Consider the following 12,087-nt stretch of genomic DNA (forward strand, 5'->3'; position numbering starts at 1 on the left):
CCTCTTTTTTTTTTTTTTTTTTTTTTTTTGAGACAGAGTCTCGCTGTGTCACCAAGGCTGGAGTGCAGTGGTGTGATCTGGGCCCAACGGAACCTCCCTTGCCCTGGTTCAAGCGATTCTCCTACCTCAGCCTCTGGAGTACCTGGGACTATAGGCACACACCACCCCACCAGGCTAATTTTTCATATTTTTAGTAGACACAGGGTTTCACCATATTGGCCAGGCTGGTCTCAAACTCCTGACATCAGGTGAGCCGCAGGCGTTGGCCTCCCAAAGTGCTCGAATTACAGGTGTGGGTGACTGCGCCCAGCCTCAAGACCCAGATTTTTTTTTTTTTTTTTTTTGAGACGGGGTCTTGCTCTGTCGCCCAGGCTGAAGTGCAATGGCCGGATCTCGGCTCACTGCAAGCTCCGCCTCCCGGGTTTACGCCATTCTCCTACCTCAGCCTCCCCAGTAGCTGGAACTACAGGTGCCCGCCACTTCCCCCGGCTAGTTTTTTCTATTTTTTAGAAGAGACAGGGTTTCACCATGTTAGCCAGGATGGTCTCGATCTCCTGACCTCGTGATCCGCCCGTCTCGGCCTCCCAAAGTACTGGGATTATAGGCTCGAGCCACCGCGCCCAGCCAAAACCCAGATTTCTAAGCTGAAAGTAAAATATCTGGAGTACATCCTAAGCCCAGGATACCGAACGTTGTCCATCAGACAAAAAGAAACTATCTTAAAAAACAGAACTTTAACAAACAAACAAAAAAAACTCAGAACTTTCCTGAATATGGCAGGATTTTACAGAATTCGGATCCCAGGATTTGGGCTCATTGCTAAGCAGTTGTATGAGGCCCTAACAGGGCCAGAGCATAAACCATTTAATGGTCAAAAAAACAAGAGGTTTTGAGCCGGGTGTGATGGCTCACGCCTGTAATCCCAGCACTTCGGAAGGCTGAGGCGCGCAGATCACAAGATCAGGAGTTCCAGACCAGCCATGACCAACATGGTGAAACCCCATCTCTACTAAAATACAAAAAATTAGCCAGGCATGATGGCGGGCGCCTATAGTCCCAGCTACTGGGGAGGCTGAGGCAGGGGAATCGCTTGAACCCAGGAGGCAGAGGTTGCAGTGAGCCGAGATCACACCATTGCACTCCAACCTGAGGGACAGAGTGAGACTTCGTCTCAAAAAAAAACAAAAAACGAGGTTTTATCCGAACAAGGAGGGGTTTGCACAATAATAAATCACACCTATTGTTCTTACATTAACAACTCAATTAGTTAAACTAAAAATTAAACTAATATTAAACTAGTTAAACTAGTATTAGTTAAACTACAAATTCAAAATATTTACCAACAGGCTACCTGGCTACATAATTTCAATAGCTCCACTACTCGAACCATCTGCGACTTCATCAAAGGATACCTACCAAGTGTGACATAATTCCTACCTTTCCTAGGATCTTTAATAACTATCTTATTACTACTAATCTTTGGTCCTTGTTTGTTTAACCTCCTTGTAAAGTCTGTGTCTTCTAGGTTGCTGTAGTTCAATGCCAAAATAATGGTCATACAGAGATTGCAGCCAATCCCTGCCTCATATTCAGACTCTCCTGATGCTCCACCCTTGGGACCCTCAGACCAAGCAGGCAGAGATTTGCATACCCTCGACAGGCAGGGCCAATGCCCCATTCAACAGAAAGTAAATACGTAAGATTGACCTCCTCCCTCATCAATCTGGAAAAATAAAAAGTAGTCATCTCTGAGAGGGGAAAATGAGACAGGAATAATACAAGGTGGTTGCAGAAAAATTTAGTAATTCCAGGCAGCAGTTTCACGTAATAAGGAAAAAAACTGTTAAAATATTTGCATAAGGTAGAGGCTGATAAGACTCTAAAAACCGGCTGGGCGCGGTGGCTCAAGCCTGTAATCCCAGCACTTTGGGAGGCTGAGACAGGCAGATCACGAGGTCAGGAGATCGAGACCATCCTGGCTAACACGGTGAAACCCTGACTCTACTAAAAAATACAAAAAATTAGCCGGGCGAGGTGGCGGGCGTCTGTAGTCCCAGCTACTCGGGAGGCTGAGGCAGGAGAATGGCGTGAACCTGGGAGGCGGAGCTTGCAGTGAAAAAAAAAAGACTCTAAAAACCAGGGTGTGGGTCAAACTCGCTAAGGCTGACAATGACAGGACATAACATGACGCTGGATTTGACCTAGGTTTCACCTAGGACCTAATTATGCACTTACTAACATACTAAATCACACACACACCAGTGCCATGACAGTCCCATATTTGGTTAAAAAATGGCACCACAGTTCTGAGAAATCTCCACATTTTTCCAGGATTCTTTATGAATATTCCATTCCTTGGTTAAAGAAATCCACAAAGATAAAAACCTCAAATCAGGCTGTGTGACTCTTGAGTATGTTCACACTCCCCTTTCTTGAATGTGTAATTTTCTCTTTGCAATAAACCTCCATACTTTTATAACTGCCCAGTGGGTTCACCTTGCCCTCTGCCTAGACAGAGTCAATCTATCAAGATGGGAATTGCCATAGAGAAAGAGTAATTCACACAGAGCCAGCTGTGTGGGAGACCAGTTTTATTACTACTCAAATCAGTCTCCCTAAGCATTAAGTTTTTAAGAACAAATTGGCTGGGCGCAGTGGCTCACGCCTGTAATCCCAGCACTTCAGAAGGCCGAAGCAGGTAGATCACGAGGTCAGAAGTTTGAGACCAGCCTGACCAAAATGGTGAAACGCTGTGTCTACTAAAAATGCAAAAATTAGCCAGGTGTGGAGGCATGCACCTGTAATCCCAGCTACTCGGGAGGCTAGGGGAAGAGAATCACTTGAACCCGGGAGGCACAGGTTGCTGTGAGCAGAGATCACACCACTGCACTCCAGCCTGGGCGACAGGGCGAGACTCGGTCTCAAAAACAAACAAACAAACAACAACAAAAAAAATGGTGGGTGGGGGAAGCCAGTGAGCTGAGAGTGCTGATTGGTCAGGTCAGAGATGAAATCACAGGGAGTCGAAGCTGTCTTCTTGCACTGAGTCACCTCCTGGATGGGGGCCATAAGATCAGATGAGCCAATTTATCTATCTGGGTGGTGCCGGCTGATCCATCGAGGACAGGGTCTGCAAAATATCCCAAGCACTGGTCTTAGGTTTTATAATAGAGTTTTATTTCTTTTATTTATTTATTTATTTTTTAAGACAGAGTTTCACTCTTGTTGCCCAGGCTGGAGTGTAGTGGCACCATCTCGGCTCACACAATCTCAGCTTCTTGGGTTCAAGTGATTCTCCTGCCTCAGCCTCCCAAGTAGCTGGGATTACAGGCATGTGCCACCACACCCAGCTAATTTTGTATTTTTAGTAGAGATGGGGTTTCTCCATGTTGGTCAGGCTGGTTTCAAACTCCCAACCTCTTGTGATCTGCCCACCTCAGCCTACCAAAGTGCTGGGATTACGGGTGTGAGCCACCACACCCAGCCTCTAAGAGTGATTTTTATCCCCAGGAGCAATTTAGGGAGTGTCAGAATCTTGTAGCCTCCAGATGCATGACTCCTAAACCATAATTTATAATCTTTTGACTAATATGTTAGTACTACAAAGACAGTTTAGTCCCCAGGCAAGAAGGGGATTTGTTTTGGGAAAAGGCTGTTAACATCTCTGCCTCAAACTATAAACTAAGTTCTTCCTAAAGTTAGTTTGTCCCACACCCAGGAATGAACCAGGACGGCTTGATGGTCAGAGGCAAGATAGAGTTGGTCAGGTCAGACCGCTTTCACTGTCTCAGTTATAATCTTGCAGTGATGGTTTCACTTTCATTATCTTCCAACTAATCTTTGAATTGCTTCTTGGGAAGGTGTCAAGAGCCTGGAGACTGGTTGGGGTTGAAGCCCCACTGGCATTTGGGGACCTCCCCTAACCCAGTGGTATCAGTAAGACCTAACAATCCTATTGCTAGGTATTTGCCCAAGAGAGATGAAAAGATATGTTTACACAAAAACCTGTATGCAAATGTTTATAGTGAAATTACTCATAAAAAATGGGAAACAATCCAAATGTTCTTCAACTGGTCAGTAGATAAACACACTCTGGCACATCCATACAATGAAATATTAGTGGGGAGAAAAAAAGAAGGAGGTGGGGATGTGGGACAACGATATGAATGAATCTCAATGCATTATGCTGACTGAAAGAAGACACACTCAAAAGGTACACTTTGTATGGTTCCATTTACATGATATTTTGGAAAAGGCAAAGCTATAGGAAGAGAAAACAGATCAATGGTTACCAGAGGTTGGGGAATGGGTGGAGAGGTTGACTTCAGGTGGGCACAAGGGTACGTACTTTTTGGAGCTGACAGACCTATTCCATATATCGATTGTGGTGGTGGTTCTATAACTATTTATTAAAACTCATAGAACTGGGTGATGGGTGCACCATAATCTCAGAAATCACCACTAAAGAACTTACTCACGTAACCAAACACCACTCATTCCCCCAAAAACCTATGAAAAAAAAAATTTTTTTTTTTTTTTGAGACTGAGTCCTGCTCTATATCCCAAGCTGTGAGTATAGTGGTGCAATCTTGGCTCACTGTAACCTCCACCTCCCAGGTTCAAGCAATCCTCCCACCTAAGCCTCTTGAGTAACTGGAATTACAGGTGTGCGCCACCATGCTCTGCTAATGTTTATATTTTCAGTAGAGATGGGGTTTCATCATGTTGGCCAGGCTGGTCTAGAACTCCTGACCTCAAGTGATCTGCCCGCCTTGGCCTCCCAAAGTGCTGGGATTACAGGTGTGAGCCACCGTGCCTAGCTTAAATCTATGGAAATTAAAAAAACAAAACAAACAAACAAAAAACACCCAAAAACCTCATAGGGCCGGGCATGGTTGCTCATGTCTGTAATCCCAGCACTTTGGGAGGCCAAGGCAGGCAGATCACTTGAGGTCAGGAGTTCAAGACCAGCCTGGCCAACACGGCGAAACTCCATATCCACTAAAAATACAAAAATTAGCCAGGTGTGGTGGCATGCGCCTGTAGTCTCAGCTACTCAGGAGATTGGGGCATGAGAATTGCTTGAACCTGGGAGACGGAAATTGCAGTGAACCAAGATCACATCACTGTACTCCAGCATGGGCAACAGAGTGAGACTCTCTCTCAAAAGAAAACAAAAGGTCAGGCGCCGTGGATCACACCTGTAATTCCAGCACTTTGGGAGGCCAAGGCGGGTGGATCACCTGAGATCAGGAGTTGGAGACCAGTCTGGCTAACACGGTGAAACCCAGTCTCCACCAAAAATACAAAATTTGCCAGGTCGGGTGGCAGGCGCCTGTAATCTCAGCTACTCAAGAGGCTGAGGCAGGAGAATCGCCTGAACCCAGGAGGCAAAGATTGTAGTGAGCCAAGATCACGCCACTGTATTCCAATCCTGGCGACAGAGCAAGGCTGTCTCAAAAACAAAACAAACAAAACACACACACACACAAAAACTCATAGAACTGTACACTAAAAAGGGCCAATTTTACTGGATATAAATTATACCTCAATAAACCTGATTCCCGCCTCAAAAATAAATAATTTTAAAATTCTGAGGAATATATAGAAGATATCATTCACATCTTAATGAAATGACTGGAAAACCAGAGAAGAAATCTATAATCAGACATAGGTATACGAAGGGTCCACTAGATGGTGGTATTAATTTTTGTAATAGAGCCTAGAAAACCTTGAAGCAAAGACATCACAGGCATGGCAGTGGAGTAGTTTTTTGAAAAATGTTCTTGAAGTTTATTGCTGTAATTCCTGATGTATATGTCACCTTGATTTTTGTGTTTTTGCTAAGCCAGGTGTCCTGGCCTTCCACTGATTCTGGGAGGCCATAAATATCCTTCCTGTAAAATTCTCTCTTTCGGATTTGTTTTGTTTCTGAAACAGACTGAATAGCAGCATTATTAGTGGTGGTTAACCAATTTGTTTATTTTTTGAGATGGAGTATTGCTCTTATTACCCAGGCTGGAATGCAATGGTGTGATCTCGGCTTGCTGCAACCTCCGCCTTCTGGGTTCAATAATTCTCCTGCCTCAGCCCCCTAAGTATCTGAGTTTACAGGCATGCACCACCATGCCCAGCTAATTTTGTATTTTTAGTAGAGATGGGGTTTCACCATGTTGGCCAGGCTGGTCTCGAACTCGTGACAAAGGTGATCCACCCACTTCACCCTCCCAAAATGCTGGGATTACAGGCGTGAGCCACTGTGCCCAACCTGCTTTGAGGTTTTTGTTGTTGTTTTTGTTCTCATTTTCCTGTATGGAGAATTTTAAATATGTACAAAATAAACAGAATAGTCTCATATGAACCCTCGGTGTACCTATCACCAAGCTTCAATAGCCTTTGATAATCCACCATTTTATTTTATTTTATTTTATTGTTTTATTTTATTTTATTTTTTATTTTATTTTGAGACAGAGTCTTGCTCTGTCACCCAGGTTGGAGTGCTGTGGCCGAATCTCAGCTCACTGCAAGCTCCACCTCCCGGGTTTACACCATTCTCCTGCCTCAGCCTCCCCAGTAGCTGGGACTACAGGCGCCCACCACCTCGCCCGGCTAGTTTTTTTTTTTGTAGTTTTAGTAGAGACGGGGTTTCACCGTGTTAGCCAGGATGGTCTCGATTTCCTGACCTCGTGATCCGCCGGTCTCTGCCTCCCAAAGTGCTGGGATTACAGGCTTGAGCCACTGCGCCAGGCCAATAATCCGCCATTTTAAATTCAAGCCTCTATGACCGCCAATCCCCATGCAAATAGTTTTTTATAGTTGTTTGTTTGTTTTTTGAGATAAAACTCTTATGTGTTTTGAAATGCAGAAATTTTAACTGTGCAATTTCAATTTGTTTCTGAAGGACCTAGTTTGGAAGTTTCTAAGAATATAGAGCAAAAAGAAAATGGAAAATTATGAGAGAAAGCTTAAGGGGTAAATCCAGTAAACAAAATATAAGTTTACTAGGACTTTTAAGGGGAGTTAATGAAGAGGAAAAAATGAAAAATCAAAGGTATTATTAAGGAAAATTTCTCTAAAATCAAGAAAGATTTGAAACTTTGTTCAAAGAGACCTAATAAATGTTGAACAAGATTAATAGAAAAACATATATATATTATACAATACATACCTTCATACATCCTGATGAAAATTCTGAACTTCAAGGATAAAGCGAATTTTCACAAGCATTCAACTGGAAAACATAGGATACCTATAAAGGGATAAGAAAAAAAAAAAAGCAAGAAAGGATCATGGCTACCACCAGAACGGTTTTATATTTTGCAGTTTCACCAGCTTCCCCAAGACACATCAATCAGGGAACACCAGTATTCCAAAGAAAAGGGGAAATGATATTAACTGAAGTGAGTAAGGGGAGTTGAAAATGCAAAAAACAAAACAAAACAAAACAGTTATTCATGACAGTATGGGCTGAAGGTCCCATGCAGTATCAGTTTTGTTTTTATAGTGATAGTGACATTTGTTCCACATTTGCTGAGGGACACTGAGAGCCTGGTGGGGGTGGGTTCCCAGGTTTGTAGAGAAATGTTCTAGTTTGTCTTGGAAAGATACTACCACTAAGTCTTCTAAGAAGACAATAGCAATTTGGGCATGGCTTAGCAATGAATACTTGTCTCTACTCTTCATTTAGCATTAGCAGGGGCAGCTCAACTTGGGGCTGGAGGATTCTCTTCCAAGATAGCTCACACACATTGCTGGCAATTTGGGGCTGTTGATTGGGAGCTCACTCAGTGCTGCAAGCTGTAGGTCTGAGGTCTTAGTTTCTTTCCACATAGTCTTTCCCTTAGTTCATGGGACTCAGTTCCAGGAGTGAGTATCTCAAGAGAAAGAAAGTGAAAACTTCCAGTTTCTTAAGACCTGGGCCTGGAAATTCACCCAGCATCATCTCAGCTGCATTCTGTTGGTCAGTCATGTATAAATTCAAGGGAAGGGGACCAGTCATGGTGGCTCACGCCTGTAATCCTAGCACTTTGGGAGGCCGAGGTGGGCGGATCACCTGAGGTCAGGAGTTTGAGACCAGCTTGGCCAACATGGTGAGACCCCCCCCAACCCCGGCCCCCCATCTCTACTAAAAATACAAAAATTAGCTGGGTCTGGTGGTGCGCACCTGTAGTCCCAGCTACTCAGGAGACTGAGGTGGGAAAATCACTTGGACCTGGGAGGCGGAGGTTGCAACGAGCTGAGATCATGTCACTGTATTACTGCACTCCAGCCTGGGTGACAGAGTAAGACTTGGTCTCAAAAAAGAAAAAAGAAAAAACCTTAAAAATCTGCAGAGACCAGATGCGGTAGCTTACACCTGTAATCCCAGCACATTTGGAGGCCGATGGGGGAGGACTGCCTCAGTCCAGGAGTTCAAGACCACCAGAGGCAATATATGGAGACTCCATCTCTACAGAGAAATAAAATAATTAGCTGGGCATAGTGGCGCATGCCAATAGTACCAGCTACTTGGGAGGCTGAGGTAGGGGATTGCTTGAGCCTGGAAGGTTGAGGTTGTAGTAAGCCGTGATCATGCCACTGCATTCCAGACTAGGTGACAGAGGGAGAACCTGCCTCAATCAAATCAAAGCAAAGCAAACCAAACCTCCAGATAAATTATTACATATAATTGCTAAGATAATAGAATAAAACTTCCCTGAACTAGAGAATGATTTTTATCTTCAGATTAATTGAAATGGTTCACTCATTCCCAGGCTGGTGTTTTAAAATACATCTACAATTCTTTCTTTCTTTCTTTCTTTCTTTCTTTCTTTTTCTTTCTTTCTTTCTTTCTTTCTTTCTTTCTTTCTTTTTCTTTCTTTTTCTTTTCTTTCTTTCTTTCTTTCTTTCTTTCTTTCTTTTTCTTTTCTTTCTTTTCTTTCTTTCTCTCTTTCTCTCTTTCTCTCCTCTTTCTCTCTTTCTCTCTTTCTCTCTTTCTTTCTTTCTTTTTTTTTTTGACAGTCTCAGTCTTGTTGCCCAGGCTGGAGTCAATGGTGTGATCTCGGCTCCCTGCAACCTCTGCCTCCCAGGTTAAAGCAATTCTCCTGCCTCAGCCTCCTGAGTAGCTGGGATTATAGGCACCCACCACCATGCCCAGGTAAATTTTTGTATTTTTAGTAAAGACATGGTTTCACCATGTTGCCCAGGTTGGTCTCAAACTCCTGACTTCAGGTGATCTGCCCACCTTGGCCTCCCAAAGTGCTGGGATTACAGGCGTGAGCCACCGCACCCAGCCAGCTGAAGCCATTTCTAAGCAGTGTTGAAGATGTGGCTTAGCTCCTCCTGACTGCTTATAGTAAAATGCAAGAAGAGAGAAATGATTTAAAGACAGAATTGTTAAGCCAAAAGGGGGAGGATGACCTGAGCCCAGGGAGGTTGAGGCCATAGTGAGCCATAGAGTGCATCACTGCACTCCAGCCTGAGTAACAGTAAGAGCCCGTCTCAAACAACAACAATGACAACTACCCACAAATATATTCAGCACTGTTTACGATGAAACACTAGAAATAATAGGAGGCTGATTAAATAGATGACACACCCTTATAATTGAACACTATAAAGTCTTGTTAAAAGAAATGGTTCTGTAGGTTGTAGTATCAAAAGAGATTTCTGATACATGTTTAAGGAAAATGAAAAAGCAAGGCACAGGACATTGTGTATATAGTGTCACATTAAGAAAAACATCTCCCAGGCCTGATGCAGTGGCTCACGCCTATAATCCCAGCACTTTGGGAGGCTGAGGCCTGCGGATCACCTGAGGTCAGGAGTTCGAGACCAGCCTGGCCAACATGGTGAAACTCCATCTCTACTAAAAATACAAAAAATTAGCAGAGCATGGTGGTGTGCATCTGTAGTCTATGAGACCTATGAGAGCCTTTGCAGCAGGGTTGCCTAGCATAGCCCTAGCAGTGAGATTCCTGCTTGGTAGAGCTGTAAGAGCAGGACCTCTTACCAGTGGGTACAGAAGGTGGGACCTTCATCCCAGGGGGCTTAGAAGGAAGCATATCAAGTCAAAGAGGATTATTCTCAAGCCTTAAGATCTCATGTAGTTGGCCTTATAGTGTGAACTTACTTGGGACCTGTTGCCCCTTTCTTCCTTCTTCTTTCTCCCTAACAGAACAGGAATGTCTATCCTCTGCCTGTCCAACCACTGTATTTTGGAAGCACATAGCGTATTTGGTTTTATGGGTTCACAGCTGGAGAAGAATCTGCCTCAGGATGGATTGTACCTTGAGTCTCACCCAGATCTGATTTAGATGTGATTTAGATGAGACTTTGGATTTAGACTTTGAAGTTGATGCTGAAACAAATTAACAAATTTGGACTACTGGGATGGAATGAAAGTGTTTTGTATGTAAGAAGGACATGAGTTGGGGGGTGGGGGTCCAGGAGCAGAATGTAATAGATTGAATGTTTCTGTCCCCCAAAATTCATGTGTTAAAACCTAATCCCCCATGTGACATCATCTGGAGGTAGGGCCTTTGGGAAATTAAGTCATAGGGTAGAGCCTTTATAAAGGAGATTAGTGCCCTTGTAAAAGAAACCCTGGAGAGCTCCCTCACCCCTTCTGTCATGTGAGGACACAATGAGAAGGTGGCAAAAAAGATGGCCATCTAGGAACCAGGAAGGAAGACCACACCAGCACTGAATTTCCTAGAGCCTTGATTTTGGACTACCTCCAGAAGTGTGAGAAATAAATTTGTTATTTAAAAGCCACCAAGGCCAGGCGCAGTGGCTCACACCTGTAATCCCAGGACTTTGAGAGGCCAAGACAGGTGGATCACGAGTTCAGGAGTTTGAGACCAGCCTGACCAACATGGTGAAACCCTGTCTCTACTAAAAATACAAAAATTAGCCAGGCGTGGTTGCGCGTGCCTGTTATCCCAGCTACTCAGAAGGCTGAGGCAGGAGAATCGCTTGAACCTGTGAGGTGGAGGTTGCAGTGAGTCAAGATTGCACCACTGCACTGCAGCCTGGGTGACAGAGGGAGACTCTGTCTCAAAAAAAAAAAAAAAAAAGCCACCAAGTCTGTGGCATTTTTCCTTTAAAAGCTTGACTGGACTGAAATACCAGTAATAACATGTTTCATTTCTTAAATGGCGTAAAATTTGGTATATTTACTTTTAATTAAAGAGTTCTGGTTTTGTTTTAGCATTTAATTACCGTTATCCATTGGAAAAAATAGATATTATATATATTATATATAAAACTGTTTATAGGTAATGTATTTTCTATACCTTACAAATAGTGCTAATTATTCCCTAAGGTTGTTTTCTCCCCCTATCATTTTGCTGTTTTATTTTATTTCTTTTCCATTTTTTGAGACAGTTTTGCTCCTGTTGCCCAGGCTGGAGTGCAAGGGCATGATCTCAGCCCTCCGCAAGCTCCGCCTCCCAGGTTCAAGCGATTCTCCTGCCTCAGCCTCCTGAGTAGCTGGGATTAAAAGCATGCGCCACCACGCCCGGCTAATTTTGTATTTTTAGTAGAGACGGGGTTTCTCCATGTTGGTTAGGCTGGTCTCGAACTCCTGGCCTCAGGTGATCCGCCCCCTCAGTCTCCCAAAGTGCTGAGGTTACAGGCATAAGCCACCTCACCCACCCTTATTATTTTATTATTATTATTATTTTTTGAGACAGTCTCACTGTCTTGCCCAGACTGGAGTGCAGTGGCACAATCTTGGCTCACTGCAACCACCACCTCCGAAGTTCAAGCGATTCTCCTACCTCAGCCTCTCAAGTAGATGGGATTACAGGCATGCACCCCCACACCCAGTTAATTTTTGTATTTTTAGTAGAGATAGGGTTTCACCATCTTGGCCACGCTGGTCTCGAACTCCTGACCCTAAGTGATCCACCTGCCTTGGCCTCCCAAAGTGTTGAGATTACAGGCATGAGCCACTGCCCCGGCCCCCACCTTATCACTTTAATAATGCATGCATATTGAATTGCGGTAACATGAAAAACACTTTTCCTGATACTTGGCTCCAGTAATTTTCCTATTGTAAAACTTTACTGCAAAAATGTAAAAATTTTTTTTTTTTTTTTTTTT

The 12,087-nt window shown here is 43.7% G+C and overlaps 1 long non-coding RNA gene across 1 annotated transcript in view; it reads right to left on the reverse strand.

The window, feature by feature from the left end:
- Positions 1-2,980: 2,980 nt before the first annotated feature.
- Positions 2,981-12,087, reverse strand: part of LOC108517189 (uncharacterized) — an 11,154-nt gene continuing 2,047 nt past the window's right edge. The window contains exons 2-3 of the long non-coding RNA XR_001882031.1: positions 7,169-7,249; positions 2,981-3,130 (exon numbers count right to left, since the gene is read on the reverse strand). This is a non-coding gene — a long non-coding RNA (uncharacterized LOC108517189). The remainder of the gene's footprint in view (positions 3,131-7,168; positions 7,250-12,087) is intronic.

The sequence above is a fragment of the Rhinopithecus bieti genome, unplaced genomic scaffold (assembly GCF_001698545.2).
Source record: "Rhinopithecus bieti isolate Rb0 unplaced genomic scaffold, ASM169854v2 scaffold_2454, whole genome shotgun sequence".
In the NCBI taxonomy this organism is placed as follows: Eukaryota; Metazoa; Chordata; class Mammalia; order Primates; family Cercopithecidae; genus Rhinopithecus; species Rhinopithecus bieti.